The sequence below is a fragment of the Haliotis rufescens genome, unplaced genomic scaffold, assembly GCF_023055435.1.
Source record: "Haliotis rufescens isolate VD_foot unplaced genomic scaffold, xgHalRufe1.0.p SCAF_15, whole genome shotgun sequence".
Taxonomy (NCBI): Eukaryota; Metazoa; Mollusca; class Gastropoda; order Lepetellida; family Haliotidae; genus Haliotis; species Haliotis rufescens.
Genome location: NW_025963835.1, coordinates 20972851 through 21000168, shown reverse-complemented (window position 1 = coordinate 21000168; position 27318 = coordinate 20972851). Strand labels below are relative to the sequence as shown.

Here is a 27318-nt window from a genome sequence, read left to right as displayed (position 1 = left end):
ACCAGAAGTCGAAATTGCACAACTTTTCTAATAAATTGAGGTTAAAGGGAGGGTAATCAATGATACCAATGTGGGTCAGAGGTAAAAATAAGACCATTAACAAGTGTAGAAGGTTACAATATTTGTTTGATTTGCTCTCTGCATTGTTGTATTTTCTGTTAGACCCTTGTAGCTGCCCTAGATACAGAGGAAATGATGAGTTACAAGTTTGAAAGGAGAAAGGGAGTGTGTTATTTTTTCATTTTGTAGGAGTGCCTCCTTTGTCAAACAGTAGTTGTGGCCCCCACAGGAAATAGAAACTTGGATTGGAGTATCAGATGATATATGAGAAAATAAAGAGCTTCGAGTGTGAGATTAACTGATCATATCGGTTACCCTAACTGGTCATTCTGAGTTAAACTGGATGTCTTCGTCAGTAAACACAAATGTTCAATATCCTCTAAAATATATTTGCTTTAACTGTTGGAGTTCAAATTATAAGATTACTACTGATCACCATCCCTGCCCACTTCCAGTGAGATAACGTTCACCTGACAACTTAATCACATAACAGTTTATTGTAGAGGAAATTAGGCACTGTCGGATCAGCCAAGTTTGATCCATTGATTTACCTGTTCACATGAGTCAGATGCTGTGTGTGGTAAATGTGAAATACGTCGATAGACCAGCACACAGATGGTGGGTAGCAAGGTGAAGGATCGACAAAGGTGAAGGTCGAAGGTGTTTAAACATGTTAAATGATGAAGAGGGTACAGATTTACAGGTACGTGTTCAACATTAGAAAATTGAAGTACATGAATGGGAGACCGATTTGGTTCCTGTTTATTCAGATGGTTTATTTTTTGTTTGTAAAATGGGTGATGTATTTCAATAAGATGTAAAGGATCAGATGTATATTGATTCACATTTCTCTGGGATGGACACACCTTGAAGTATATGTTTATTAACCCTACGGTGAATAAAGCATTTTTATTTCACAAGGTGACCTATAAAGGTATGTTAGAATTTACAAGTATACTACACAAGAAAGTTAAAGAACACCCAATTCATGCCATGACAGATTAACTCTAGTAATTTGACAGAATCTGATGTCCTTAACTTCTTCTGAGTAGTATATTTTAAGGCAATTGAATTATTTCTCTTATAAATCCCTGGTGAACATCGCTGGAGCTAGTTAATTTGCTGCATAATAAATGACAAATATCCTGGGGATATTGAGTGTGTTTTTAGTTGTTGTGCTATAAATAATGTATTGTGTGGTGATGCTGGATGAAATGTAAGCACACTGCATCTGTCGGCGATGATTGATAACCAGCTTTCCCCTCAGTAATGATGGCTTGTTCAGTGTCCAAGCCATAAGACCAACATACAGTCATTGAAAGATGGTTATGCAACAACTTACTTAAACATCATTCTACAAGGTAACCTATGAGTATTAAAGGACACCTACAGATCAGAATGTGATGAGAATATAATGGGGTGATTGTTTTTATAATATATGTTACTATTAAATATATACTGTGGAGAATATACTATAACAGAGACTATAAATCCCATCATAGGGTAATCAGTATTATAGTTCTTACTACTTCCTCCCACGAGTGTTCCTTAGAAAATTCAAATTTTCGATTGTACTAGCAAGACAATGAAAATAATAACATATAACCCCAATCAGCTATAATATTGATTCATTATTTTCCTGACGATATTGCTAGGTAACCATGAACAATCATGATCAGCCGTATACAGCACAACTAATTACAATCTATGTGACACTGCAGCTGACATTTTCTCAATTAAAGGATGTTCTTTTGGCTGCTATTCCCCAGACAACTTTCACTACTAATAATGCACACTTCTGAGAAATTACAACATATAATCTCACTTGCAGGCCATTGATTGCTTAAGAAACAACTGAATCATGAAATAGGTTATTTCATAGGTTAACAATGGATTCACGAGGCATGGTAGAGCTGCACGTTTAGTTATTTGTCTAATCAATCCAAGCATGGATGTTTACATTTCTTCTTATGAGTCTTATCAGAACTGTTGCGTTGCATGCATCATGCGCCATTATTCAAAGCCAGAAAGAAAAATTGAGCGAAACATAGCTTCGCGATTACTAATAACACCGTTTGAAAGAGATCGATATCCTATTGAATGGTGATTGATTCAGCCACCTGAAGAAGGTGTAATCAATTTCGCTGACCCATATTCCCTTTCATGGTTAATTGCTGGTAATATGATATCCATGCTTAGTCAGACTGTGCACTCAGTGGAGGCGTTTGATTGGTGTCGTTCATTAGCTGCAATAGTCCATCACAATGAGGTATTTTTATCCATACTTTTTTCTTTCCCCCTCCATGTGTATTGGAAAACTTTTTATCATTCCTGAATTGGTTGGAGTGGAAACTGATTGTTTTGTTGACTGATAAGATTGCTAGTTACAATTAATGATTGATGAAAGTTTACAAATTGATTTAAACACGATGAACTCTTTTAAATGGTCTTTGTATTGATTTCCTTGTATGTGGGGGAACTGCTTGTGATGTTTAAATGACAGTTTTATGTTTAGTTCTAAAACAGAATAAGATAGTTTGCCAATTTCATTATTAAAAAGCTCAATACTTCACACCAGGAATACATATTTTTACAGCAAGTTTCAGCATATTCATTCTGTTGAACAGACTGACATTTCAAAGTTTCAAGTTGCCAGTAGGACAGCCTTCATTACTGTTCCTGATGAATATTTCTTGACGATTATCCAGTAGACCAGCGAAGTTGTCGAACCCTGATCTTAATGTTGTGATCGGCTTCTGGAATATCAACAGTGCGTGTGTTTGATATTGTTTAACACGGCACTCAGCAAAATTCCAACTGTATGACCGAGGTCTGTAAATAATCAAGTCTGGACCAGACAATCCAGTGGTTGACATCATGAGCATTGATCCATGCAATTGGGGTATGATGACGTGCATCAACCAAGTCAGCGAGCCTGACCACCTGATCCTGTTAGTCGCCTCTTACGACAAGCATGGCTGACTTTTTCGGCAAGCATTGGTTGCTGAAGACCTAGTCTACCCCGTGTTATTTAGTTGACAATTTCGGACAGAGAACTAAATTTTATTAGCAACAAATCTTTGCAACAATCATATATCTGACAGCGGTTAAAGTGGAGATGATGTAAGACCTCAGTGCCGATGTTAATTCTGCAGAGAACAAAAGGATGTCTTGAGGCAGAATAGCTAGATGGTGCAAGTTTGTGGTATCAAGTTTTTGTCAATTTATTTTTTACGGAATGTTTTTTGTCACCTATTCATCAAAGATACAGGTGAAGAAGTTTGTTTGATGTAAATATCAAAATAACCTCTTATTCGTTCAGTCAACTCTTTGATCTGACACAATCCAGGAATAGTCATGAAACCTGCCTATACCTGCATGTAAATGTGAATCGTTTGAGATTAGAGTATAAACATATGCCTGATAAGTGTATTTTTGACATTGTCATCGATGTACAGATGGATTGTAAACACACCCTGGTATTGTGGCCTCTAATGTGTTGACAGGAATCTTACCAGGGTGTGTACTTCCTCCCAGCACTCATACCTGATCATACCTTCCTGGTCTGACATGATCGATGGAGCAATCTGGGGTGGACAGGAATGTACACATACTGGAAGGAGTGCAAATATTGTGCCCAAATGCAAGGACATGTGGTCATTAAGGGTGTAGCGATATCTTCTATCTGGCCATGTGGTTATTAAAGGTATAATGATATGATGTGTGTGATACGATTCACATCGCAATTCAAGGGAGTCCCCACAAATATATATTATGGCCAAATACAAGACCATGTCAAAATTAAAGGTATAATGATATGATGTGTGTGATACGAATCATATATCGCAATACAATGTCATGGCAAGATAGAGGACCATGTGTTCCTTAAAGATATATCAGTGTGGTGTGCGTGATACAAGGCATATGACAATAATAGAATTTATACATACACAAAAAATTTAATATGTGACACATGGTAATTCCACTTTTCACTTTGAAAACATCAGTATTGCTTTTTGAGAGCCATGTTTTGTTTTAATCTTCCAATGTAGTAGTCTCAATGTCATCCATCTTAGATGCAGATTTGTGTTCAGACTCAAACAATCTTAGAGTATTCATTGTGGACTTTTCAACTAAAGGGATCGTATTCCTTGTATTGAAATGCAGTCTTTGCTAACTGGACAATAATACTTGAGGGTTCCTTTATCAAATTATTTGTATTAACCCTGATATAGAACGTTATTTTGGGGACAATGTTTGTCTAACATTAGAAACAGACCGCAGAATTTGAAAAATGTTTGACTTTAAGAAAATCAAGCATGTCCAAAGAGTGGAATCCCATTCCCTGCCTGTCAGGCTCCTGCAACAACAGCCTGAAGAAGGGAGGTATGTGGAGGCAGGACTTGCTTCAGCATGTGGACATGTAACTGTGTTACATCAGCTGTCTGTGTGTTGAGGGGGGTGCTGGGGGAGTTGGGGTATGGCAAGGTGTGCTGTTGGTCAGGCTACACAAATAACCATGCACAGGGCCAGGTAGTCTTTCACCATGACCGTGGAATATATTTATGTTATGAAAAAATAATAATCTAGAAATGCATACAAAAGCAAGTCTAGCCAGCTCAAGCTAGCTCTATTCCTCTATTCTGAATACAGCATAGGGATTTTTTTTATATTTTTAGAATCAAGAAGGATATTGTGTGATATAACATTTCAGAGCCTAAATGTTAGTCTAAGGGCCAGGGAAGTGTCAAGTTCAATACATTACAGAGATCATTTTTAAATTTTTCATTAAATGTTTTGTGTTTAATATGTGTATATTTGTGTTTAAAATGACCCCAAGTACATGTTTTAAATCATGTAACTCACAATGACATAATGTTTTGGGAATAATAATTCACCCTAAGTTTGAGAATACAATGGCAGGTGTGGGCTGCAGCCAAACATTTGCTTGTTTAGATCTCCATGGTTATTACCGACAACCCACAACAGGCTACCATTTACCTGTACCTGGAATGTTGGGTTCATTTAGCATGTTCAGATATATCTGATTTTAAGTTACTTTTTTCACATTATATAGCAATATTAGAATCTGAAGAGGTTTCCTGTAGATTCTTCTAGTTTCCAATACAGACCCTGAAAAAAACATCATAATGAACCCATGCAAGTCTATATTAGTGTGGCAAGTCTAGATTTCATCAGTATCTGAAAATGAAGAGATTGTCACCCTTCTTTTCATTATATTTTTTTTATAAGCCTAGATTTCATCAGAAAATGAAGAGATTGTCATCCTTCTTTTCATTATATTTTATAATACAATTTACAAATTAAGATAGTTTTCTTTTCAGATACTTATTGTTAGTCCATGTTCCTTGATATAAATGAATATTGTTTTAGCCAACACCTATAGTCAGACAGTCATATAGATTTAACATCCGCTTTGGATCCAGTTAATTTTGTGGATGACCAATACAAAGACGGTATGTGGTCTGTGGCCAATAATATTGAGGCCTTTAGTGTTTAATATCTTTGCCAGGTAATACATGAGTTTATGGCAGCTCACAAGACCTTAGTAAGTACTAAATACCACATATCACCTATTACCACTATACAATAGAAAGGGGGACTGATACGTAATTAGTATATTTAGGGGGCGGGACCTCATCCTACTTGATTGACAAGTCAGTGCTCAGTTAAGTTTGTCCCATTCATGACATAATGAGCCCTGTTTGTATGAAGGCACATCTCCCTGCCAGATAATTAGCCAGCTATGGATCTAAGCCAACAATCAGGTGTCACTGGACAATCCAACTAGGGGGTCACAATGACCCTCAGGGATCCTTCACAGTCTATATCATTATCAGGCAGTAATAATGATGTAATTACATCTAAATAAACATGGCTATCGGACCTAATGTCAAACATGCCAGTTTTAAACAGCTTGCTTGAATTCAACTTTCGCTATTTCCCTTGTTGGGGCAGTGTTGTGTGTTAGAGGGGGAACTATGTCGCCCCCAGGGAGGTGATAACAAGTGACAAGGAAGACAATAAGACGGGGTGTGTTTCATCCACCACACACTGTTTCTTTGGGTATAGGTATGCCCCGAGTGTGAAATTGGATCCCCAAGAAGAGCTTATTAGATCATCCATCCATCCATCCATCCATCCATCCATCCATATTTCTCATTACAACAATGGAATTATGTTCTCCTTGATTCCTTGTTCAAATGTTTTATTTCTTGTGTATCGCCGCACTCAGCTATTTTCCAGCTTTATTATGGCATGTAAACAATCTATGACTGATGTAATACACTTGCATTTGACCCAACTCACACAACAATGAGGAAGATAATTTATGGATGTCAACTTCTCTATTATGAGGAACACAACGTTTCGGAGTATATGCTTACTCCTTCATCAGGTGATCTTCAACAATCTTCCGAATTAATAGAAAAGATATTGTAACTGTCTACCATTATATTTTTTAATCATGCCATTTGCTTTGATGATGATGATGATGATGATGATGATGATGTCGAAGATGACAATGACGATGATGCACTTCAAGCACTTCCGATGGATCGGGTTCGCACTCGGGGTAAAAAAGGGTAAATCCTGGTATGCACACAAACACGTCCACACACCCGTAACATGATTTAGGTAAACCAATATAATGAAGTATGAACTAAGCTTGTAGATAGTTGTCATATCCATGTGCCACGAGGCCAGCGGTATGTCGCTTGGCACTGGATTATTCCCGATCAACTGCCTCTGTTGACTCATAATTTAATGAGTCGAGAGCAGGAATGATCAGGCTCTGTGTTTACCTAATGAGGGGTAAAGTACCCTCGTGTAAGTCCACCAAGAATCTGAGTGTCAGACAGCAAATTGGAGACTTGGAACATGTTGGGTCCATTTCTTTATCCCCATTGAGTGACAATTATTCAATATTTACTCCATTCCAAAAAGATTAGGGATTAAACTCTTGTCATAGGTGTCAAACAATTGTGATTTCTGTAAGGTGATTAGCTGAATCAGGGACAAATGCTGTAAGGTCATGACCCGTGACCCTCTCTAGGGACACTATAAGGACAGCGCAGGTGTGCGGAGCTTGTCAGTCTTTGGAATACACTGTTATAAGAAGTATTTTATCTGTGACATCAAGTATTTGGGGTTGATTTGGTGATTTTGTTTGTAGTCATGATGGCATTCATCTGTCAAAGGTATGTTTGAGTCATGTTTAACTAACTTTTGTTAGTTAGTTAGTTACCTAACGGTGGTGGGTAATGCTTCATGATAAGATTATTATTATAATTTTAATTATTGTTATTCTTCTTCTTATTATTATTAATGCACAAGAATCCATTCACCACGTGTTCGCTCATGGTGCCACAATATTATTACCTCAGGATGAGTGGGCATTCAGATTTCAGATGCCTGTGAGGCACCAGAGGGTTAGCAGTCACATACCATGTCATCCTACGGGGTACCCATTTACTGCTGCGTGAACAGAGGCATAACCTCAAATGTATAAAAACACAATGCGTAAATATCCAATGAAGCTTTTTCAGCATGCATACAATGGAGCTAATTTTCGAAACACAATTATGAGCTAATTTTCTTTCCAAGTCAAGCCTTTAGTTAGTAACCTTATATACATCTAAAACATAAAAAAAAAAATTCAATATCAAAATGTTAGCTCATTTTGGGGAAAAAACAATAAAGTGATGAATAGATGAGTGAAAAAATATTGGTTACCCAAAGAAAAATGTAATAACCCAATTAAAATAGAGACCTTCTAGTAAAATCTCAAGTGATTAAAAAGTTATCTGGAGCTCTGCAACCAATAAAGTGCTGGGGACATGCTAAAACATGTAGCCCTACCTACAGTGGGCATAAATACCACGACTGGTATTTTAGATTTAGACTTCTTATTTTGAAATTTAAATTTTCTTCGTTCATATTAAACTGCTGATGGTTTGCCTCTGCAGTTAATAACCGTATTCGACATAAGAGCCCAGGGAACTCTCAAAATTAGAAATAGGGGACTCTTATTGGAATATTATTTTGGTGAAAAACAACAGACTTGAAAGATTGTAAATTTCGTGGTTTATGCTGACAGGCTGAAATGTTTTTGTATAAGACAGATATATTTTTCCAGAATTTAATTTTCCATAATTACGGATGCATATAACACACGTATTATACAAGAATAAATAAGTCTTGTGTACATTGATCAATCGGAAGCGGTTCTAATTGGGATTGTTCACTAGCCAATATATTAGCAAATATCGCCGTGGGCGCTTATTAGAGCGGCGCGCTTATTATGTCGAATACAGTATCTACTTTCTTAAAGTCTTGTTAACTTCTGGGGGCCATTGGAAATAGCTAGTGTATCTGTAGAGACAAGTGGCGCCCTGCTGTTGGACCATGTTGTAGAGATTCTACATGTCTTCATTAATATATGAGGTTAACATGGCTATTGGAGTTTGAGTTTTTGAGGTTCTATGTCTCGAAGTATGCTCAGCCAAGTTCAGACATCTAAGATATGTGGCATTAAGAGGAATGCTATATCAATTTAATAAAAATGGTTCGTACAGTTTAGATAGTATGCATAATGATGATGCATATTTAAATACCAGGAGATCTTTGACAAGGTAGATAAGAAACATTAAAATTTAATATTTCCTTTCATTTTTTTGCTGGTCTATTAGACTGGCATGAAATCGGTATGACACACGGGAACTTCTAAGTCCGATACATGACTTGCCCAATTTCTAACTTCATATATTTTGTAATAGGAGCTCCTGTTCCAAAAATAGAATGTTGATACATTTTTTTTATATAAGAGCAACAAATCCCCCTGGCACTGATGGTAGTTTGATACTTGTTACAATTACCCAGTGATGATCATAGCAGACAAATGCACCCATGACACCACAGTTAGGGAGGTGGCTTTGTTTACTGAAACACTTTTGATTCTCACGATGATGTGTTTATGGAACTCCTATCTTTGTGTAATATGAAGAACATTGTGTGGTGTGTCCTTTTCCAACAAATCAACTCGATTCAGCATTTTGTTCAAATGCACTGGTTATCTCAAACAAAGAGACTTATTTCCAGAAATTATTAAATAATGATATCTGCAATAGAGATTTCTGGAAACAAGTCGGGTAAATGGTAAATATTTTCATTGAAATATTTTTTAATGGATAATTATGAAACGACGATGTGATTTTCTTTCTGCGGAGGAAGTATATCTCAAAACTAAGACATAATTTATCAAACATTTAGCACTAGATAATGACATGCTTCAGTTTTGCCTTACATTTCCAACTCTGTAATTGCCTAGTATTAGTGTGGTATTTAAATATTTAGTTTGAGCTGTTTTGTTTTATGGAGAGAGGCATAAAGTTTAATGGAGGTAGTTTGTATATCTCAAAACTAAGAAGTGATTTATCAAATATTTAGTTGCTAGATAATGACTTAATGTTTGTGTAATGGTTAGTGTACCTTCATGGCAGAATGATTTGAATCATGTTGAAAAAACAACCCACCAGAAATAAGCACTTCAGCAGCAATTTTCTCTATTTCCTTTGCTCATTGATGATATCTTCTTGTCTTGTTTGCATCATCTAGTTTTGTCAGGATGTAATCAAATGCTAAGTAAAAGTAGAACCTGAATTGTTTTTCTGTTTCCATGGAAACAGTCAAATTAAATGTTATTGTCGGCAGACATCTTGTGTCCTCCCAGTGATTGGACTAGAACAGTGTAATAGCTGATGGTACATGTTCCCCAGATAATTATGATGATCAGGAAATATTGATCATTTGATTAAGGGTTGATTGAAAAATATTACGAGATTACAAATATATATATATATCACTTTTGTAAAGTTGTGCCATATCATGAAGAATTTATATGAAGTCATCAGATCATGGATTAAAGAAAAGATCCTGTTTGCCTTTTGCTAATACACACAATATAATATGCGAGTGTGTAATGCTAGATTCATTGTTCATGAAATCACGATCTGTTGCTATGGTCACAGTGCTCTCTTACAATCATTTATTCATTCTTCAAACAAGCCAAAAAAAAGCGATTAATTTGTTAGATGTCCTGCTAGGAGTACCTGTGTCTCAAATGTCCATATATCATGAAACCCTGCATTGCATGAAGCCCCGTACGTTTTGTATCAGGCACTGTGTAGCATGAAGGCACCATAAGGCATTGCAGCAGCAGCCAGCACCAGTCTAGCCTGAGCTGTAGGTGATAACGCAGCTCTCAGACACACTGTCGCAGTCGGTGTAGGTGTGTGTGAGCCTCAGGCATAGACTGCTCAGAATCAGTACCATCTATATACAGCACTGGTACCCCCCAGGAACAGGGAGAGGTTAAAACCCTCTAGAAGTGTCAACCTTCTTTGAGGCTCTGTGTGGAATTTACCAGAATTACCTGTTTCTGAAAGAAAGTGACTATATCATTTTGAAATCTGTGTCACTATAGTTACCTTGGATCCATATTAATGAGAACTGGATATGAATCTGTCTGAAGCATCTGTTGCTTTTTGATTTCCAAAGCTGAAGGTTGTGTTGGGTGTGAAATATCACTGAAGGAAGAATTCTGGTGAGTAATTTATTAACCGAGTCTCTCAAGTATTACGGGTGAATTATTTATCATTAACAAGATAGGTACTACAAGTGTATGATAACTGCTTTATAGCATGCCAGGCTTGTAGCACACACTTTACATGGGAATATAACCTAGCTGGCATTGTATGACTGATAGGTGCTTGCTGTGGAGAATAGTCATGAATATTTCAACTTTCTCTCCTATCTTTATACAACAATGACTCCTTATTTTTTGTGCGAAGTTCGTCAGTGGGAAATAAATTGCTCCTTTATGTTAGGTAGAATTATAAAATGAAGACGACACATTTGAAATGAATTATGAATTTTGACTTATTTCTTGTCACTTCCGACCTTGTAATGTATTTCCTGTTGTCTGAATGTACATATTCCCACGCCCCCTCCAGTTTGCCATCACATTTGGAACAGTTTATGGGCAATAACACAGAGGTGGGAAAGCAACAATTACCTGAAAAAGTAAGTTCACTGAATCTGTTTAAAAATAGACAACAGAACACTTTGAACACTTTGAAAAGTGTAGCTGTGTGTTACATTGCATCTGAACTTTAAGGACATGTATTGCAGTAAATATTTTATCATCCAAAACTGGCTCCCACAGGAGATATCGCTTGGGTGAGATCAAGCGATATCTATACTGTAGATATCGCTGCAATGAAATTGCATCACAATGCTTTGCAGACCATTGTGACGTCATTGGTTACCATGACGTCACAATCAAATGACATCACTAATGGCTCTGCTACTAAAGCTGTTAGTAGTGCTTTTTACACTTAAGACACTGCTTATAACTTTCTACAAACTGAAAAAGTTGTAAGAATGATGTTGGATGATAAATAAAATCTCACCCTCGTGTCTTTTGATATCAAATATATCAACACTTGTTGATAAAAGTGGAAAAATCCTCGGCAAGCCTCGGAGTTTTCCCACTTTTATCAACTCGTGTTGATATATTTGATATAAAAAAACACTCGGGTGAGATTCTCTATATCCCATCTTATCAGTTGCTATTTACATGCAAGTTTATGGCCCTATTTACAAATTATTATTCCCACCATTACAGTCATTACAATTGTCATCAGTCAAATTCCTCCATGTGGTAATCCCTACTAAGTGCTACCCCAACAATATGTTAATTACAAGCACCTGTAGTATTTACACATTGCAACTTGACCCTGTGAGTGGGTGCATGTAATCAGCCCTAATGAATGGAAGGTGTGAATACGTTAATCATTGGTTATGTGAAAGCCTATAATGTGTTGAAAGGAAATAGTCTATAACTAGAGGAAGATGCACATGGCTGGTTGTATAACACAACATGGGGACACTTGTGATGTATGGAACACGTGAGAGGGAACTTCCCACATGCCTGTCGAATTGCCATTGCAGAAGGGGATTTCCAAAGCATTATACAGGTCCCATATACAATAACCTCACATTGTCATCAGACTATTGTAGAGAGGTGAGTTTACTTAAGTAGACTATCTTCTGATGCTCCTTTGTAGCAGATGTTGGGATTAGTTGTATTTTTGAGAATTTTATGATACAGCTAGTCAACAATTAGTATTGAAATAATGCTTTATTAGATATTCGTTCATAAAGGTGCTATGAACAGGGTTTGTATATGTCATTAAACCCTGAAAAGTAATGGAATTATGTTTTTAGTTTTCTGGGCCTGTAATATTTTAGGAAAATAGAAAATTGTTTTAAAGTCATAGAAAATTAATATTTTATACCAGTATTCTTTTCTGGTGATATATCAGTGAAAAGACTCAGATTTTCCATGTGTTTCTGAGTTAACACCACCCAAAGTGTGTTATTGTGTTGAGACTCTTATTGATATGAAATCATAGAAAACTGGCATAATGCCTTTTGCAAAGACATGGAAAAGTCAGGAAATATGTTGGTCATAGTGTATGAACCCTACACAGTTCCACAGAGAGGAGGCTGGCATATTGTAGCCTGTCTCCATGAATCAGGCCAGATTGCATTATTATCAGGGAAAGAAAGATAAGAAAAGAAACCGCTAATTCCTTTGATAGAACAACAGACCAAGTTGTCATCAGCATGTCTTGATAGCAAGCTATCTGGTTAGTTGGGTGCCCAACACATTAAAGTCATTTTGAGAAGCTGACAGTGAAAGTAAGATGTATGTAAAGAAAACCTACTTGTCATGGAAGCAGCTAATATGTAGGAGTGTGTGTGGATGTACTGCTGGCAGGCTGGCTGTGGGACTACTTCACAAACAGGCAAGGAGGGGATTGATGTCTACATTAGACATATTGAGGTTTAGAAGGGCTTGAGTTCATGGGTTTTAGTGGAAAGTGCTTATTTGTGGGTTTTGTGAGTAAAGTGCTTGGAATCTGTGAGATCTATTAACAGCACGGCTCTCTCTTATGCTCCTCAATTTAGTTAAAGAAACCTCCATGTGTAAAACAGGTGAATAGTAGCAAAAATGAATGCTTCCAAAAGGTGTTTCTAGTGTCTGCCATTTTCTGATCCTTGTGTATGAAATGTGTTTAAGTAATTAAGGAGTCTTTGAAATTTATTGAAACTTCTGAATAGGTTGTTCAAGATCTGAACATGTTGTATGCATGTTGTGTTCAGTCACCATTCCATCCCTCGTCTGCCATGTCATGAATAGTGAGGACATTGTTAGATATTCTCTCTGGCAGACTTCTAAGCATATTTAAGATTTCTCACTCAATTCTCATCTACTTCGCAGCTCTGGGAAAAGAGATAATAGGGTTCTTTATTGACTGACATATGGTCTATGAAATCTTTTATTACACAATTCACTTCTCCCCTCTCTCCCTTAAAACGTGGTGGCACGTGGTCCTGTGCACAGCGCACAGTTCACTAATCAGGTAAAGTTAAGCAACGTCGATCTCGGAGAGTAGTTGGATAGGTGACCACGTTGAGCTTGACTCCTGAGAGTTTCTAGGGCTTTGGTCCTGCCCCACACTGAAGCACATGTAACACACGTGGTGTCTCCTTAGGCAAGTGACTTTGTTCGAAATGTGCCTCTGTTCACCCAGCAGTAAGTGGGTACCCGGTAGGATGAGATGGTAATGTGGCTGTTAACCTTCTAGCGCCTCACAGGCAGCTTGGGTTGTATACTCCCCAGGGAGCTGAGAATGAAAATCGAGTGCTCACTGATCCATTAACCGGGGTAATAATAGTGTAGCGCTATGAGCATCCACTTGGTGAATGGAATCTGGCGCATTATAAATGCACTTATCATAAAACAGTTTTCATTTTGCTGATGATGATTATATAGAGCTTGCAAACTTACTTCTTCTTTTTTATCTAGGTTGGTTTTGCTTACCTAAATTACATATGTAAGTAACATAGTCATGGTGCAGGACTAGGTTCCTTAACACTCAAGAGTTCCTTTTGAGAATTTATTTTTAGTCAACTTTACACATAACCTTATTTTGGTTACTATATTTTCTTGAGTATAATGCACACACTCCTTAGAGGATTCAGTATTTTGTAAAAACATTTTTCCAAATATTATGTGCAGAAATCTTTTTACACTGTACCCCTTTAGCGAATTCCGGTAAATGTATAAGAAACTTGGTCAATACAAATTTGAGAAAATTTGAGAAATCTTTAGCAAAAAAGTGTGCACTATACTCAAAAAGATTCGGTATATATGTATCCATTTGTTTTGAAGCAGGGTCAGAAAGTTTTATAGCTAGTCAATATAACTTGCTTGTGTTGACTGATATTGTTCAGGATGGCCCAAGATGACAATCTGTCTTTCTCCTCCCCCCCCCCCCCCCCCCCCCCGGCGGTACATAATACAATCAGTGCCAAGCAGTGAAACGTTTGAGATAGCATCAAACCGAATTGTGCTTGTACCTATGAATTTTAGGCATCCCAGATAGGATACCAGAGCTGTTGCACATTATTTCAAGGTTGGCGACACTGAATGCTATGTGTAGACCATTACAGCAGCTGTCAGTTCCTTCACTGGCTACGTTTGGCCCACTGAACGCTACAGACAGAACTGTCTGGTGCTGACTGAGAGACAAGTTGACATAACATTATCTCCTGATGTTTCTGATGGTCAGATAAGTTCTTGAAGAAGATTGCTGCATCTTTAATGACGGTAGCATGTTGGAGAAGAGCAACATAGCTGATCAGTTAAGCCAGATGTTTGGAGAATATTTGCGTTGTAGCTCTGAATTGTAAGAACACTTGGGCAAATTGGCTGTCCCAACAAGTCCACTGCACCCCCCTTCCCCCCTAACGCACACACATCCCCTCTTAGGAATGATGCAAGTGTATTATCATGAGGATTTTGTTTGTTTTGATAGAGGTTCATGTCAGTTTTGAGTTTCCAAAAGATGATTGATTTGTCGTGTTTCAGTTTCAAACATATTTCAAGTATGGTACTGATAAAACTATATGGTTGTAACAGTAGTCGAAAATATGTAGTTTGTTGTTTAACGCTGCACTCAGCAATATTCCAGCTATATGACGGCTGTCTTTAAATAATCAAATCTGGACCAGACAAGCCGGTGAATGACATCATGAGCATCGATCCACGCAATTGGGGTACGATGATATGCATCAACCAAGTGAGCGAGCCTGACCACTCAATCCCGTTTGTCGCCTCTTATGACAAGCATTGGTTGCTGAAGACCTATTCTAACCTGGATCTTCACGGGTTGTTTAGGAATATGAAATTTAGTGTTTTAGTGATTACTTTTGCCTTTTACACCAAGGATACAACTTTTGAACTGGTATGACCATCAGGCTTGTGACAGTGTATGGTAGACATCAGAACAGATGCTTCAAGTGCCATTCCACATATCAATGGCAAGAATATGTCTGTTTCCTGCAATCAATTATTTACCTTGAGACTTGTCTAGATAGGATCCTATATTGATTGTTATTTCCAAACCCTGAAGTTTATCCCATCTTAGGCTTAACAAAATAAAAGAATTGGTTTTCAGGCAATGACTTTTGAAAATGTTGTGCGAGTGGGCGGAGTTTTTTCTTTTCTTTGCTTGTTGAAACTAGCATGTAACCAAATAAACAGCTGTGAACCATTAACCTGGGAAAGGGCCTCCCTACATAATAAAGCATACAAACTCCTATTGCTGCCGTGACCATAACACGAGATGCGCAGTAAAGCAGTGCGCATGTAGAGGGAAGTGACTGTATGCTATATTGGATCGCATTTTTAAGTATTAGGATTAATGTATTTTTTGGAAAAAGGAAATAAAAAAATGAATGGTGCAATGGACTTTATGATGATGCTGGCGGTGCCTGAGAACCAAGACTATTGTTGTTTAACCTTAGAAACAGGTATTCACCAATTATATTTTTACATTAACAAAACAAAGCAAATTGAATCATGACAAGGAACAAGGAAGAGGCTGTTGTGTCTATTGAACCTGAACAGGAGGAAAGATTAGTACAGGTTCTGTCCAGTTTTATATCGTGATCTCACTTGTATACCCGAAGAAGGCTTTCCTGTTTATACCGATAGTGATACTGAGCTGAGCAATTAACAAGGTGTGTTTGTCAAGAAGGCAGATACTCAGGTGAGGGAAAGTTAAACAGTTACGACAGGTATGGACATAATAATTGCACTGCTGAGTAACATAATGAACCCGGCCATCATCACTGGGTATATTTTGAGGGACAAGAATGGACATCAAATGTTGTATTCATTTGAGGTACATAAGCCCTTAAACTCTACAAATATATTATTTTGATAAAAACAGGCATCTTCATTGGAATTGAAAAGGAACCCAAGTGAGATGGGAGATTCAGAACCTGTGGAAAATTTACGCTTCATTTAAGTTTATAGCATTACAGTAAGGGCTTTGCCGAAGGAAAAATATAACATTAGTTCAGGGACTGTGCGACAGACTACCTTTCGGGGAATTGAACATTTTTAGCATGTCAAGAGAATGCTTTAACTAAGCGGGCATACCGCCCCGTTTCATTGAGAAAGGGTGAAGGTAAATAGTGTCTTTATGTCAGGTGTTAAATATTTGTGAGTGTAGGTCAGTTACAGTTCTTCACCTTCATCACTATTGAAGGTGTTGAGAAAGGGGGAGGTGAACAAAGCCATCAGTTAACTTGTTAATGTTGCAGTGCGCTGATGGATCGAGGGGCGGTCGGGTAGCCTTGTGGTTAAAGCGTTCGCTCATCACGCCGAAGACCCAGGTTCGATTCCCGACATGGGTACAATGTGTGAAGCCCATTTCTGGTGTCCCCCGCCCTGATATTGCTGGAATATTGCTAAAAGCAGCGTTAAACCTCACTCACTCACTCGATGGATCGAGAGTGGTGTAGCCAGCAATATATTTACTTCATGTATCAAATTTAGTCAATCCGCTTATTTGGAGATCAGGTTATATTGAACTGTTGACAGGCATGTTACAACATTGATATCACTCATGCTGTTAAAATACTATAGTGATGCTCAATCATGATTTGATAAGTGATGCCTTAACACTGGAGACCGCCTCCGTGGTCTTGTGGTAGAGCGTCCGCCCGGAGAGCGGAAGGTCCAGGGTTCGATCCCGGGCCGCGTCATACAAAAAGACGTTAAAAGATTGTACTTGTTGTTACCCTGTCTGGCGCTCGGCATTAAGGGGCTAAAACAAGGACTGGTCGGCTCGGAGTCAGTATACTGTGTCTGAGTGGGGTATTCATGTTAAACTGCGGCATGGTATCTCAGTGAGCTAGCACTATAAATCGGCATCAGTCCGGACTAGTACAAGCAGCCACACACACACATACACGTGCATGCACGTCGCTATATAAGTGCAATAATCTTGGACGCGAGGTTAAACCCAATTTCACCTCACCTCACCTTAACACTGGATGAAAGTTCAATGCTTGTATAACTGATGTGATCTGCTCAAATTCACTGATAAACCCTTACTCTTCTACCCCATGAAGATCCGGGTCTTCAGCAACCCAAGTTTGTTGTAAGAGGCGACTAAGGGGATTGAGTGGTCAGGCTTGCTGACTTGGTTGATACATGTCACGGTATCCCAATTGCATAAATCATGCTCATAATGACAATCACTGGATTGTTTGATCCAGACTGAGATATTATTGACTGCCCTCTTATAGCTGGAATATTATAGACTAACATCTAGTCTCTGAAAGGAACATATCGTACATAAAAAAACAGTTGTTCAGTTATCTTAATAAAAATATAATAAAAAGGAGCCCAGTGACTCTCTTCATTTTCAGAGACCCTGATACTGCAGTGATCTAGACTTGCCAAACATTATAGACTTGCATGAGCTGTATTTGATATATATTTGTATCAGGGTCTGTAAGACAGACTAGGAATATTACTGAGTGTGGTCAAACAACAAACAAACTTTACACTCTTTAATATAAACTACATATTTTGTAACCCATCACTTAACCTTTTAGAAAATAATGCCAATCTAAGTCGTTAATGTGTAACACCAGTTAAACAGAACCATGCATCTTTTAGACCCTAAACATGTAGTATGACTACACAGAGCATTTAACATGTTTAATGGAGGGGACTGGACTGTGTTACTTATCTCGACAGAGGCCCACATGGTAATGACAGACTCCTGCATCCAGCAGATGAAAGGAGGCCTGGCCTGTCTCACGTCTCGTAAAAAAGATGGATTCACATGTGCATTGCCGTAATGAAACCCATGCCTGTGACTTGACAGCACATGGTCAGGATGGTGTTGAACTGGTCATAGAATCAGGCTTGTGACACAACCGTAGCATACACCTGTATTTATTGGGGGTCAAATAGCTTTGCTCCAAGGTGGTACTGAAAGATAAGTCCATGGATGTGTAGTAACATTCTTTCCTCCTAATAGGCAAGTCTAGATATTTGTACTATCTAAGGACTGCAGTCTCTTATAGGGACAGCTTCTTCTTTTTATTTACATAATCTAGATATTATGATTTAAACTAATAACTATTGCCTAAGAGACTTTTGCAAGTCAAGGGGTCAAAAGTCTGGCAAATTGACAGTTTGATTCAAGTAGACCCTTATATATTGGCTGAATTAAGTGTCACAGTGAACATCAGCCTAACAGGCACCTGCTTACCTAGACTGACATTTAGTTCAAGAAATCTTCAAGTTATCTTAATTAAAATACAAAAATAAAGTCTAAATGGAGCCCAGAATAATCCCTTATATCCTAGAATTGAGGCAATCTAGCCAAATCATTCTAGAATTGGGTTGGACTCATTTTTTAATAAATTCTTTAGGGTCTGGCAGACAGACACCTGATTACCCTATTTACAGGGAGTGAGTGAGTGAGTAAGTATGGTTTTACGCCGCTGTTAGCAATATTCCAGCAATATCACAGTAGGGGACACCAGAAATGGGCTTCACACATTGTACCCATGTCGGGAATCGAACCCGGGTCTTCGGCGTGACGAGCGAACGCTTTAACAACTAGGCTACCCGACAGCCTCTCTAATTACAAGGAACCTGTGTCTGAAATTCATACTACCTCCATCTAACCTTGAGTTTGAAGGCTGCAGCATCCTGTGGAGCAGGCTCCCTTTATGCTAACTTAGGGATACCATTAATATCATGTGGTAAACAGATACAGCCTCAAGGTTGTAATATCATTAATAATGCATACTATTCAGCTGTTGTATTTCAAAGTAGATGTTCTAGATTATCAATATTACAATATTTTCATCTATTGCGCCCAACAGCTAAGGTTGTTTATTGCTGGTGCTTCAGTAATATTCCATCAGGTGAGAGATACTATCACTTTGGCTGTATACAACCTGAATGTATACAAATGACCCAGGTGATTATGAATGCTACAGGTGTTGGTGCATCTTTGCTTATCACAGGTCACAATGTCCCCCCAAGGGAGACAGACCATCAGATGGTTTCTGTGCCAGAGTTGTTTAATAATTGAATTTTACTGGAAACTAGGCTGGGACGAGTCCAAATTTACTACCCGGGTACCCACACCCCTATTACCTGACCCTACCTGGGTACCCGCTGTTGGTGTCAAGAGATAGGTACAATGTCCAATTTGGAATAGTTTGACAGTAGCCCTGACAGAATGTATTTAGATACACGTATAAAACGATGTGGTCATGCATACACTGAAGTTGACTGAAGTTTTAGCTTTGTTCAAACATACATAAGTCAGAAGAAACGTGTTCATAGTCAAGAAGAAATGCGAACATTAGAGACTTAAAATTGTCATGTAACCATGTAGTTATATAGTGAATTTTTGTCATGAAACAATATATCACGTGACTAACCAGGGGTCCGGGTAGTCCTTTGGGCACCTGGGTCCTACTCAGTACCCACTCAACCCGAGTACCCGAGTTACCCATCCCAGCCCTACTGGAAACCATAGAAACTTGTCATAATTCATATTAATAGTTGCAGCTTGAATCTAAAACAGCAGGGTCAGGACATAGAATTCATAATGTTCTTGGGTGTTGTCAGATTTGAAACATATGTCACCTGACATCTGCAAACTAACTTTAGAATTTCATATGAGGAAGTCAATACATTATAATTATTTTTTTTATTTATAGTCTGTCATCTGATCAGATTATTAATTCAAGTGTCATATTTTCGGAATATTAGAGGTAATATATATTCCTTTATTTGATAAAAACTATCTAAATTCTATAAATTGATCCAAACTACACATTTACTTGAGTACTTCAGTTACTCGTCTATTCTGGTTAAAGGACAATATCTGGTTTGGGTTGTCAACAATGTTTTTACTAGTGTTTCACAAAGAGGGGTATTTGATGTGGGGGAAGCAGCTCTTGACCCTAAAAGCATGGTTAGTAGGTCCATGTGGCAGTGTTTACACACATGGAGGAGATAGGCAGGGTTCACTTCTGGGTCCCTGTAGCTTTAGGCAGTACACGGACAGATTGCAGGTAAAACATGGTAAACATGCTGGTGGCGGCATGAACAGAAGGGTAATATTTGGGTACAAGTAGTCGTGGATTTCCCATTAAATTCAACATTGAATGCTGGCTGTCGTACTGTAGGTGTAGTTGTGATTTATGTCGATGATGCAGTTTGGAATTTATTGTAGTGATGCTTTAAGTTTGTTTTGTGTTTTTGTTGTTTAATGCCGCACTCAGCAATATTCCAGCTATAGGATGACAGTCTGTAAAATAATCACGTCTAGACCAGACAGTCCAGTGATTGACATCATGAGCATCAATCTATGCAACTGGGATACAATGACATGCATCAACCAAGTCAGCGAGTCTGACCACCTGATCCCGTTAATTGCCTCTTACGACAAGCATAGTCACATTTTACAGCAAGCATGGGTTGTTGAAACCTATTCTACCCTGGGCCTTCACGGGTCTGCTTAAGTGTAAAGATATGTATGTGTATATATTTGTGGAGTTTTGCCTTACATTCTAGACCATTGTGGATGCATGAATAATATCTCATTAAAGTTTTATTGTATGAGAAGGAGAAATAGAAGTTATTGTAAAAGCAACCTCACAATGCAGGTACAAAGTGTCTTCAAACATCTACAAGATGACATTGTACATGAAAAGAGGTGTGTAAACATTATGTAATATAGAGTATATGAAGTAACAAACAACATTGAAGTAAATGATAATGTATACAGGAAGGAGGGTAGGATTGCCGTTTGTTAAACATTTGAGATATAGTTTTGGAGATGATAGGAGCAGATTTGGCATTACGATTAACTATAATCTTTACATTGTCTTCTGGACGGTTGTTACTTTTGAGGGAAGGTTTTGTATTTTGATTAAAAAATATGTTTTAAAATAAAAACTCTTTTTATTGAAGTAAGAATTGCCATGACCATTCTTTTGAATACGTAAAACTACTACTAAGTATAACCAACAGGAATCCATCTGTTACTCTGGTTAGCAATTGCATGTAAACAGATTTTAAAAAAGTGAGCCAACGGCATCATTTCTAAATAATGAGCTCTTTCCAAAAAACGTAGAGCTGCCGCATAAACATTTTTTTACCCTCACTTCTCATTTCAAAGTTCATCTAAATAGTTAATGATAGCTCACAACTGGCATATGGCTTGAGTTTTCTAGAGGGGTGAAACTAGATAAATTGGGGCTCAGTGGATCCTCGCTGAGCGGGCTCCAGGTATCTCGTATCTCCGACTGCCAGAGGGCAGCCAGTCTGACAGCTCCACATGATCACTTCATATTTCTGCAGAGAAAACTGTAGAAAAAAAGGATGTAAAAATGTAATTTTAGGTTTTTAGTGCTTTCAGTACTGACTGGATCATTAAGCATCTGGTTGGTTGTTTTGTAGTGTTTGTTTAGAAAAGAAACATTTTGTTTGTGGATGTAAGTGCTTCATGGTGATGAATGTGATGAGAAAGATTGTTGTATGGATGGTCCCAGACCTATAACTGCTTCCTGTTTTTTTATTGCTTAATGCTGAATCAGCAATATTCCAGACTGGACCAAACAAACCAGTGATTGATATAAGCAATGATCCTTGCTGTCAGGGTACACTGATACGCTATTAACCAGGGCACCAAGTCTGATCCACATCATACGACCACCATCGTTCCTGAGTATCATATCTTACCTGAAATCGCTATGAAGGTAAACTATATTACTAACTTGATTCTCAGGGTATCCTCAGGTGAGTCATGCCACTGTTCTGAGATGTCATTCTCTACAAAAACCTGACAGGTATCTTCCTTGTATGTTACACAGGTGTTCATGTAGTACAGGTACCCTGGTGTGTCAGTGGGGTATTCTTTTGTTACATGCAGGTATCCTTGTATGACATCATAAAGATACATGGATTCTGGGTATGCCATGCACTGATGCCAGATATACCATCCCGGCATGTCTCCTGGCTATACCATGCATTGATGCCAGATATACCATGCATTGATGCCAGTTATACCATGCATTGATGCCAGATATACCATGCATTGATGCCAGTTAGACCATGCATTGATGCCAGTTATACCATGCATTTATGCCAGGTACACCATGCATTGATGCCAGACATACCATGCATTGATTCCAGATATACCATGCATTTATGCCAGATATACCATGCATTTATGCCAGATATACCATGCATTTATGCCAGATATACCATGCATTGATGCCAGTAATACCATGCATTGATGTCAGATACACCATGCATTGATGCCAGATATACCATGCATTGATGCCAGATATGCCATGCATTGATGCCAGTTATACCATGCATTGATGCCAGGTACACCATGCATTGATGCCAGATATACCATGCATCTATGCCAGATATACCATGCATTGATGCCAGATATACCATGCATTGATGCCAGTTATACCATGCATTGATGCCAGATATACCATGCATTGATGCCAGATATACCATGCATTGATGCCAGATATACCATCCCGACATGTCTCCTGGGTATGCCATCCAGGATCACAGATATCTGATATGACGTGAAAATGATTGAATTCCTGATATCCATCCGTGGGTCCAGGTAGGATGTCATTATCAACAGTAACAAATGTAAGTGTTACATCTCTACTTGTGCACTATTCAGTGAAGCAGTCTTTTGAAATATTACCCAACCATAATTCAACACTGGCCAACCACATGACAGCTGTTATTCCTTTGTAGCAACAGTAGGCAGATGGCTGGTGGGTGTGCTCAGATCAAGGTTACCCAGGTCCTATACATTCAAGCAACCCTGGTAGTAACACATTGTAATATGATAGGGTTTGCTGCTCACCCAACCCAGAATCACTTCTAAAGCTATTGTTTGAGTACAGGAAAATATGTGATCAGTGATCTGAAATACTTTTGTTATGAATTTTGATAAGAATTTCAGTTGAGGCATGGTATATCTGTCAGTGTTATTTGGTGCATGTTCAGCATTTAGTTACCTAGATGAAATAAGGATCTTATCAAATGTAAATGAAATGAAGAAATTTTGTTTTACATTTGTTTTTCTTCGTAGATGTTAGCTTCAAATAGCTTTCTGTAACAGTAAATATGAGTGAGTGATTTGGGTTTTACGTCACTTTACACAGTATTCCAGCAGTATCATGGCAGGGGACACCCGACACCTGGTTTCACACATTGTAACCATGTGGAGAATTGAACCTGGATCTCCGGCGTGACGGGCAAACGCTTTCACCACTAGGCTACCCCAACACCCCCAGTAAACATGAACTTCATCTTGTTTGGATAACCTGGAACATCAATAATTTTGCTGGAGACAAATGTCATTTGGACATTCTTTTATGATTTTAATAAATTTCTAATGGTTTTTAACTATTCCATCACCCAAATTGAAAAATATCTTCCAGACATTTTGGATAACAAGTAGTCAGATTCCAAGAAAATGAACCAATCTAAAAACCCTGAATATTTTACTTCATTTTGTTTCATTTTTTGTAAGGGCTTTGTATATTACCACATTCTCCATGTTGAGTTCACAACATAGCAAATTGCATTGACTGTCGTGTGCACTCAAGTACAACACACAGACCACTCTAGGGGATGCAGTATGTTGAGAAACACCACACAGCTTCTAAATAGCCTTCTTGATAACAAGTAGTGTATTGTGAGGCAAGCCCAATCATGTGAATATCTACAGGTAGTAGTATTGATTTCAGCTGAATGTTGAGAATGGACAATTCTTTTCCTTATCACCGGATACATTAGACATCTAAAAAAAACACTTGAAGAAGCAAATGTGTAGATTTTTCATTGATTGCATTGATATCAGTACTTTGATCTCTAACTGATACACATTTCTGGCTATCTTTATTTATACTTGTCAAATGCATTAAATATGTATTTAGATGTATGCTATATATTTACCACTGAAGAATCTTTAAGAGTAGAAAGCTATTTTCATCAACATATTGATAATGTGTACTTTTGTCCACTTGTAATTCAGTCATTAGTTCAGGAACCGTGTTCTCAACAAGGCCGCGCATGTTGTGAGACAACTGTGGAATTATAGGTAGTGAGTGTGCATATTGAACAGTGCTGGTAAGTTGTCATGGTAACACTTTATTATTGAATCGCGTTACGGTCATAAATAACTAGATCATGTTGCAATGTCAACTTTTGTCCCAGATAAAAGTTTCAGGCTGACAGAAAATCAATCAGCATTGTGGATTATGGGTGTGCCCGGTAAAAAGATTCATTACAAACAATAATACAGTCATTGATGATTACAAAAGTAACTCTTACATTGTTCTACTCAAGGTATATACATGATGAATAGGAAATCTGTGTTCAGAACATGACTCGTCAGCTGGAACTTGTGTATTCTATTTTAGAATATTATCGACTTAATAGGCTGAATTTTTTTTTACATTAACTCTGACTAACAAAGTTATGATAAAGTATTGGTTGTTTTTATTGTTATTATTTTTTATTGTTGATGTCGAATATAATCAGTTTTGGGCATGAGACATATGCAAATTTGATACACTTTTTACTGTTTCCAGTAATAAATCAGTTTGTTTTCTATTTTTATTTCGTTTATGACAGTGATGGGAGGAAAATTTAATTAAAATCACATTGTTCATTGGTTTCATAGTTTAGCTCTATGTGTTATTTATTGAAATGGGCAGGTGAAATAGTAATGCTTGCAAATAAATTAGAAGTTAATTATTTGTGGGACGTTTTACTACTGGTCACAAATGAGCTCTCAGTAGGAAAGGGTTAGGTATGGGGGCGCTATTGTTACAGACAGCTGTAGGGGGATAGTATTCCTTGACCCTCATTAAAACATGACCTTTCAGCAGTTAAAAAGTCGCCAGGAGCAATAATAAGAGCGGCACGTGTCCTCGGTCAGAGTGTGGAAAAACAACAAAAGGGTGGCTTGTGTGTGGAAACTCTACCTAGAGCTGCTGCCCTCTCAGCTTTGTTGTGAGAGCCCTCGTAAATGAGGGGATCCTGTGTAAACAAGCATTGGGTTCGAAAGTGACCAGGCAGGGTTCAGCCATCTCTCTGGAGATAGCCTAGGACTGGCCATCTGAAGTAGTTCAACAATGCAATTGTATTGTGATATCATCAAAACCTCACTACCATGACAGCAAGAGGATCACAATCTACTAAATGCATCTCAAAGATGTAAATACACCCCTTTTGATTTCAACAGACCTTGTCGCCATTACCTCAATCCTCTCCTGCTCATTGTGGCTTTGAAATTGTAAACACCTAATACGATGCCCCATCTTGTTTCCCATCAACCTCATTTGCAACGACAACAAAGAATATTCAGATAAAATCCCGTTTGAACGTGTGGAGCCTGATGGTAAAGATGTTTTTCACGGTGGACACTGACGGAGGTGTTTTGTTCCGTGGCCTGCTTGTCTGGTAGCAGTGCATAAGCAGATGTAGAGGGGGCATTAAACAGGGGGGCAGATGGCCTTACCTGGCGGCCTTACCTGATGCCTCGTTTACATACAGGTGGAGTGTAATGGGGAAAATACCGCAACATAAACCAATTAATCATTTAAATGCTGGTTCCGCCGTGATTTATAATTTGAATACACCATCTGCAGGTTTAATTTCATAATTTGTAGAGATGAAAAAGACACTCGTATTGTGGAATTTGGAGAGAAGTTAATAGAATTTTTTAGACCTGAACATCAGCTGGATTTATGAACCAAATTGCAGCATTATCTCAAGATAATGATTACCCTGAAATGTTATAGCTTCACATCAAGAATAGAACATATAGTTTTTAACATGTGAAACCGATTTAATGAGAGACATGTTTCTCTTCTTATTGAATCAAGGAAAATGAATCCTTGTACTAGGAGGACATGATTTGTTAATGTTTTCTGGATAACATATCATTATGCTGGAGAAAAACTTGATATGTGATCTTGAAACATGGCTGATACGAGTTCAATGAGGTTGCTCTGTATTAAATGTGTATCAGTTTACTGATGAAAAGACAATCACTTTGATAAGCATGGCACTTGACTCATCTTTATCAATGATTGATATGGAAATATGTTTTAGCTTGTTAATGGTTAATATGAAATGTAAGCTTTTGCAGTATTATATACCCATGTGCATCAAGACATTTAATGAAAAAAGATGTTTCCAATTTTATTTCTTTGCATTGGGAAAAACCCCATCAAAAACTGTGTGTCACAGCTGTGAATTTTTGGGGAAAGTGTGCACTATACTCAGGAAAAAATGGTAATTTACCTGATACCATTAATGCAATTTGTATGCACTTTTGAGTGTAATCAAAATGTAAGTAAACTGGCTTACAAACTGATGTTTACTGGCTCAGAAAGTGCAAACAAATTGATCCTATGGACAACAGCTGGTTTAGGAAGTGCAACTATAAACCATTTTGATCAGAACATTGTAACACAATCCTTCAGTTCGTTGGCAAGTTGATGTTGGCTGCAGAGCTATATCTATGTAATCCAAGTGTTATATTGCCTGACTGGAGGATATTGCCTAGGGCAGGTGGGTTATGCTACAGAATACATCCTGGTGCCAGATTTCGGTGTTAAAACACAGGTTGTATTTCATGTGTTGAATGTTAACTTATAACTCATGTATATGTTGCTCACAACAAAGGCATTTTAATATATTTATAATGTCATTAA

The 27318-nt window shown here is 37.9% G+C and overlaps 1 protein-coding gene across 6 annotated transcripts in view; it reads left to right on the top strand.

Annotated features, from left to right (window-relative positions):
- LOC124135183 (TNF receptor-associated factor 4-like) overlaps positions 1-27318 on the top strand; it is a 96569-nt gene that overhangs the window by 51046 nt on the left and 18205 nt on the right. The window contains exon 1 of one of the 6 annotated variants that reach the window (XM_048396293.1): positions 10334-10684. The exons of 4 other annotated variants lie outside the window; for them this stretch is intronic. The gene's annotated coding sequence lies outside the window, so the exon portion shown is untranslated. Of the gene's footprint in view, positions 1-10333; positions 10685-16158; positions 16266-27318 lie in introns of those variants that run through there. One more of the 6 variants, XM_048396295.1, reaches the window with a different exon arrangement.